Below are 7,410 nucleotides of genomic sequence, written 5' to 3' on the forward strand. Positions count from 1 at the left end.
ATATATATATATATATATATATATATATATATATATATATATATATATATATATACATACTAAATTGCATTTTGTAGAGATACAAAATGCAATTTAGTATGTATATATATATATATATATATATATATATATATATATATATATATATATATATATATATATACATACTAAATTGCATTTTGTATCTCTCTCTCTCTCTCTCTCTCTCTATATATATATATATATATATATATGTTAGGTCCCTATACTACTAGTGGAATTTATTGTTATTAGTACAACCCCCTTATTATATTGTTGTGCCCATGTAGTCCCCACATTGTTATTATTGTGCCCCATAGAAGCCCACTATTGTTATTATTGTGCCCTTACATTATTATTGTTATGTCGGCTCTAATTATATTATGACCCCTTAGACTCCTCTATATAGAAAGGAGGCCTTGTCATTTGTATCATCCAAGAATTGTTCATTTGTGTCATGTAAAGGAAGTTGCCCCCTTAAAGAGGCTGAATTCTAAGGCGTTTATCTCTCTTTTCTATCTTTTTGTGAGCTGGTTTCATAACATTTGGTATCAGAGCTTTGGATTTTAGGGTTTCGCCACTTCAAACAGTTCATCGTGGAATTTTCGCTATAAATTTTTTTATGCGACATTTCAGAAGCTAAAAACAAAACCCATTCGAGAAAAAATCTCGATGAACCTCGGGTCCAAATTCCAGATATTGTTTCGCTATATTTTTGGAGATACAATCCAAAACATTTAGGGTTTCTGTAGGCTCCTGAATACATCCCAAACAGGTGACCTTGGGAAAATTGTCATAACTTTCTCTCTGAACATCAGATTGTAATTGCGTATGAATTTACAGAAAGAGGACGACCTTTACATTCCTGTGTATCAGTTTTAGGTTTGAAGGTTGAAACAGTGACACGTGGAACTTTGTACAAGTTCGCTCTTCTGAAAAGGTATATAATTAGGGCATCTTGGGATATTGTGCATAAATTTTTCTTGGAGAATCCAATTTTGATCAGACTAGTGGCATTGGAAAGAATATGCAGAGGACTATTGCAGGTAGTAACTTCAGAATTGGAAGATCTGAAATTACAGAGTTACAGTCGTTTCAAGATCGAGCTCCTAAAATCAAGAAAAGGGGATATGAGGAAGTTTGATGGCAAGGATCTAGTGAATTAGATACTACAGATGGAGAAATATTTTGATCTACATGTGGTGCAAGTATTACAAAAGGTACATATTTCATCTTTATATTTAGAACCGAATCAATTTTTATGGTATGAAGGGCTTTGTTCTCGTAAACCACTTGTCACTTGGTCAATTTTCACGGAGGAAATGATAGCACATTATGAGGATACAAAGAGAAACACCCTCTTTAGCCAATTGATAAATCTCAAACAAAAGGGTTCAATGGCAGAGCACATTGAGGACTTTCAAAAATTGAATATAAGGGTAAATGATATTCCAGAGAAGCAAAGAATTGATGTCTTCATAGGGACTTTAAAGGATAATATTCAACATGAGGTTCGTCTTTGGGAACCTGATTCATTGGAGAAGGCATTTAGGTTGGCAAGAAAAATTGAAAGTGAAATTATGGAAACAAGGAATCTCACCACTCACGACTATAATTATGGAAGTGTTTTTTGTCCTAGCCTTCCAAAACCTACAAGGTTTACACCACAACAATTAGAAGAAAAAAGAGAAAAAGGGATTTGTTACAATTGTGATAGCAAATACACTAAAGGTCATAAGTGTGCTAAGAAGAAATTATTTTACATAGATTATGAAGAGGAGGAAGAAAAGGATTAAGAAACATCAAAAGAAGAGGATATACACCAAGAAACAACCCTAGATAAATAAGAAATGAAACCAACCATATCTTGTAAATCATTGGAAAGAATTACCACTCCTCAAACTTTCAAGATAGAAGGACATATCAAGAGGAAAAAGGTTCAAGAAGTGAAAGATCACATCGAGAAAGAAGAAATGAACCCGACCATATCTTGTAATGCATTGGCCGGAATTACCACTCCTCAAGCTATCAAGATAGAAGGAAATATCATGAAAAAAATGTTCAAGAAGTGAAAGATCACATCGAGCATCAAGAAATGAATCCGACCATATCTTGTAATGCATTCGAAGAAATTACCACTCAAACTCTCAAGATAGAAGCACATATCAAGAAGAAAAAGATTCAAGCAGTAAAAGATCACATTGAGCATCAACAACAAGTTCTCCAACTTTTAAAGGATAACGCCACTTTGGTCCATAATCGAATGAAACAACAAGCAGATCAACATCGCAGTGAAATAAGTTTTGATGCAGACGATTGGGTATTTTTACGGCTACATCTCAAGCAAGCTATTTATGAGAAGGAGATGTTGGCAATACTACATGCACTTAAGAAATGGCGACCTTACCTAATGGGAAGACACCTCAAGGTAAAAATGGATCATGATAGTCTTAAATACCTTTTAGAACAAAGATTATCTTTCGAAGAACAGAAAAAATGGGTCACAAATATGTTGGGTTATGACTTTGAAATCATCTACAAAAAAGGGAAGCAAAATGTTGTTGCAGATGCACTCTCAAGGAAGGATGAGGATGTGGAAGCATTGTTTTGTGTTATTTCTATTATCCAACCAGACCGGATAAACGAAGCAAGGGATGAATGGAAGAAGGACGAAGAAGTGTGGCCACTCATTCAAAAGTTGTAGAAGATCCCAGTTCAAACAATATTGCTAGAACTTGACGAGGAAGGAAAAATCATATTGGAACCTAGCGCAGTCATAGAAACAAGAACCTGACAACTACGAAATCAATCAATTTCAGAGTATCTCATCAAGTGAAAGAACTTACCCGCTGAAGATTCCACATGGGAGGACAAGAATTTTAAACAGAACCATCAAGAAATACTCAAGTGTTGAGGACAACACTTTTTGAAGGAGAGGGGCATGTTAGGTCCCTATACTACTAGTGTAACCCCTTATTATTATTAGTACAACCCCCTTATTATATTTTTGTGCCCATGTAGTCCCCATATTGTTATTATTGTGCCCCATAGAAGCCCACTATTGTTATTATTGTGCCCTTACATTATTATTGTTATGTCAGCTTTGATTATATTATGACCCCTTAGACTCCTGTATATAGAAAGGAGGTCTTATCATTTGTATCATCCAAGAATTGTTCATTTGTGTCATGTAAAGGAGGTTTCCCCCTTAAAGAGGCTGAATCCTAAGGCGTTTATCTCTCTTTTCTATCTTTTTGTCAGCTGGTTTCATAACAATATATATATTTTTTCCACTAGAAAAATCGTAATCTTTCATTAACTTTGAAAAATTACATATTGTAGATGCGATTGCATATGTTGTACCTTTCTAGCCACTGAGGGCTCAGTCAAAATTTTAGAAATTCACCAAAATCTTTGTGCTACTCTGAGCTGTCTTCACCACGCAGGGTGTTCATTCATTTTCTAGATAAATAAAAGGAGTCTGATATATGACTGTACATATGCCACGCAGGGCATTTAAAAGCACATAAATATAGCCTGTAAGATATATATATAGAGTTTGTCATTTTAATATTTTCAAAAAATAACAAAAAACCAGTGTTCAAGGGCTCTCTGCCCTGTGGTAGTTCTGATCTATGTATGGCCGATGATAGTAGCAGTATTCATTTGTCCCACGCTGTTCCTAGATCATCCACTCTCCTCTAGGAAGTGCCGTGGCCTCCTTGGATAGCCCGTCAGCACAACTGTTATGTTCCCTGTAAATGTGATTGCATGTGATGTTGTTAAATTGTGCCTTGAAAATATTTACTTCATCCAAAATATTACTGAGTGTGTGTGTGTGACAAACAGTAATATTATTGAACCAATTCACAATGATCTTTGAGTCCCCAAAAATATTTAAACTCATGCAATTATGGCCCAATGAGAAATGCAGGAGGTGTCGTAGGGTAATGAGTTCTGCATAATTGTTAGTTCCAGCTCCTAGTCCCATCTTTACTTTGAAATAATGCTGATCACTTAAGTAAAGGATGAAACCACCACCACATCCTTGCTGTTGAGCTGCGCCATCGAAAAACGCCCAAGGTGTATTTTTATCAATAGGAGCAGGGGCATGAGGTTGCCGGGGTTGAGATTGATGAGGTTCAGGCATCTCATTATATGCTGATATAATACAGGCCGTGATGTGAGGCCAGCACACAGGTCTGTTGTCAAAAATAGAACGGTTCCGAGCCAGCCATATATGCCAGCTGATGATCAGAGGGAGACTTTGTAGTTTGGAACCCTGATGCTGATTGTACCAACTTTCCCATGCACTGCCGATATCTTCTCCTTCCCAATGCCCAGAAAAATGAATGGAGGTAGAAATATTTTGCCAAAGATTAATCAGTGATGTGCATTTCAAAAAAAGATGGAGGGTCGATTCAGATGAATTTTTGCACAAGTTACACCAATTTGGCCCATGAAAGGATCGGTGAGTGAGATTCTCTCCCGTGGGAACTTTGTCACGTAGTATGCACCAAAAGAATAGTCTGGTCCGAGGAGGTGATGTTAATTTCCATATACTCTTCCACCAGAAGGAAGTCTGCTCCGGTTGCTTGTGGGAGATCAAGGATAGATATCCAGTCTTAGGAGAGTATATACCATTCTCCGCAAGACACCAGATGAGTTCATCAGGGCCCTCTTTAATCCTGATATGAGATTCATATAAAGCAGACATGTATTCTTGCCATTCCTGGTGCCATCGTGGTGGTAATTCAAGCTGCAAAGTTGTTTTCCATCCTTGGGAGAAGATGCTGGTGTTCTGAGGGTCCATAATATTTGCAATCACCTTGATCTCATGTGAATGAAGATACTAAATGAGGTCTCTAGACAATTGATATCTACCTCCACCTCCAGACCATGGATCCAAGCCAATACGGGCCTTTGTTCCATCGTTGATTCTCCAGACAAGATTGTCCCTGATGTGAGGCAGGGAATGTAGAAGTGCCTTCCAGACTGATGAAATGCCAGATTTAGGCCAGCTCGGCAATCGAACCCAGTCCATGATTTGCTGAGGCCATATATACTTATGATATGTGATAGAGGTCCATAGATTCTGTCCTGTCAGCAGAGTCCAGCCCATTTTTGCTGCAAGGGCTTGTGCAAATAAAGGAAGGTCTTTTAGTCCCCAGCCTCCCCATTTCTTAGGCAGAGCAATCTTATTCCAGCTCACCCATGCAAAAATATTTTTGTCTTGATTCCCATTCCAAAGATATCTGTTACAGAGTTGTTGTAAACGAGCCAAAATTTTCCTGGGGATCCATGCAAGTGCCATCCAAAATACAGGTGTGGCCTCAAGAACAAATTTGATAAGAACAAGTCTGCCAGCTCTGGACAAATATCTGTGACTCCAGATTGAAAGCCTTTTTTCCAGTTTGGTGACAAGCCAAACCCAATCTGCAATTTTCTGGCTGATAGGCTTTATCCAGAATCCCAAGTATTTGAGACCCTTGTCCAGGGGATTGATACAATAAGGGAAATGCTGATGTGAAAGTTGAGACTCCTGGATGGAGGTTCGGGCAAAGGTAATGGTAGATTTTGAATGATTAGCTAACATCCCAGTGGCTGCTGAGAAAAGTAAGAGAATTTTGGAAAAAGTAAGAGAGTCCCGAATACTGCCATCTAGAAAAATGAGAACATCATCCACAAATAGGAGATGGGTAAGAAAACAAGCATCAGATATCTTGAGACCACAAAGACTACCATCACTCTTTGCCGAAGCAATCAAGCAACTGAGCCCATCCATGACAATCAGAAAGAGGAGGGGAGAGAGAGGGTAGCCTTGTCTAAGCCCCCTCTCAGAATGAAAGAAATGAGAGGCTGAACCATTAATGAGGACACTGAAGGTAGGGGAGGTAATGCAAGCCATAATCCAAGTGATGAAGTTATGGGGAAAGCCCAGATGAATAAGAAGCATCTTAATGTAAAGCCAGCTGACACAGTCAAAAGCTTTTTCCAGATCAATCTTTAGAATAATGCCCTTATGGTGTCTAGTCCAGATTGAATGAATAGCCTCTTGGGCCGAGCCAATGGCTTCATGTATCTGACGATGTTCAAGAAAGGCAAATTGTTGTGGGGCAATATGACGGGAAAGGATCGGGCGGAGTCAGTTTGCAATGATCTTGGAGATGATTTTGTACAGACAATTGCACAATGAAATGGGCCTGTAGTCATTGAAAGAGGAAGGGGTGTCAGATTTCGGTATGAGGGCAATAAAGTCGAATTGATAGCATTGTACAATGATCCGGACAATCTACAATCTTCCACAACTTTCAACAGATCCTGCCCCAGAAGGTCATAGAATGCAAGATAGAATTCTATGGTCCAACCATCCGGTCCAGGGCTCTTGTCCTTCTTGAACCATTTCAACGTTCCTTCGAGTTCTCTAGTAGTCACAGGTGAAAATAATTCCTCGGCCTCATCCTCATTTACAAATCTGGGGAAATGACCGGCCACATTGATGATATCAGCAAGATTTGAACCAGGTGGGTTTTTGTATAGATTTCTGAAATGAGAAGAGCCAAGATGGGAGAGTTTGTTGAAAGTATCAACAACTCCTCCCTCTGGTAGAGGTAAATTCCAGATGGTGTTTGATACCTTTCTACCTTTTGCATAATTCTGAAAGAACCTAGTATTGTCATCACTAGCTTTCAACCAAATGGCCCTACTCCTAAGTCTCAAGGATTCCTCTCTCTCCTTCAAGATCTGAGCCTTCTGGTTCTCGAGCTCAATCAGATGTGATTTGTCTTCTGCTGTTATAAACCCCAGGCTTCGCTCATCGAGCAGAGAAATCAGCTCGGATTCAATGTGTGATAGAATCGAATCCTCCCTCTGTTGTTTCTCTTTTTCCCAATTAATAGAAAGATGTTTGAGCTTGGACAAGTTATGACAGAAACCTTTAGCCAAGGAGTCAAACCTATCAATCAGGTTGGCAGCCCAGAATTCCGAAACCATGTTAATGTATGTAGGATCTTGTAACCACACATGGTTAAATTTAAATGGGGCTTTAGGTTTAGGATGAGGGCCCAAAACCTCCAGATAAATGGGAGAGTGATCCGAGATGCCCCCTGTGCCAACCCATTGTTTATAGTGATGCAAATGCTGCGTGAGGGGGCCCTTCATTAGAAATCTGTCTAATCTTCGTGTAAGTGCAGCTTCACCAACCCTTCTATTCCACCATGTAGGAAGAGGTTTATTCATGGGGACATCCACTAGATTGTGCTGCTCCAGGAGGTTTGACATATACCCCGTGATTGAATCCACTTGTGCCATAGACCCCCAAGATTTACCAAAACCCAAGGAGAAATTGAGGTCACCTCCTAGGATGATGTGATCAGGGGAGAAAATCGTAAG

General features: G+C 38.9%; 1 pseudogene; it reads right to left on the reverse strand.

Annotated features, from left to right (window-relative positions):
• Positions 1–4,831, reverse strand: part of LOC149144671 (uncharacterized) — a 50,698-nt pseudogene extending 45,867 nt beyond the window's left edge.
• Between the last annotated feature and the right edge of the window lie 2,579 nt (positions 4,832–7,410).

The sequence above is a fragment of the Pinus tabuliformis genome, chromosome X, assembly GCF_031772625.1.
Source record: "Pinus tabuliformis cultivar Carrire ecotype Pingquan chromosome X, CPIR1, whole genome shotgun sequence".
Lineage (NCBI taxonomy): Eukaryota > Viridiplantae > Streptophyta > Pinopsida > Pinales > Pinaceae > Pinus > Pinus tabuliformis.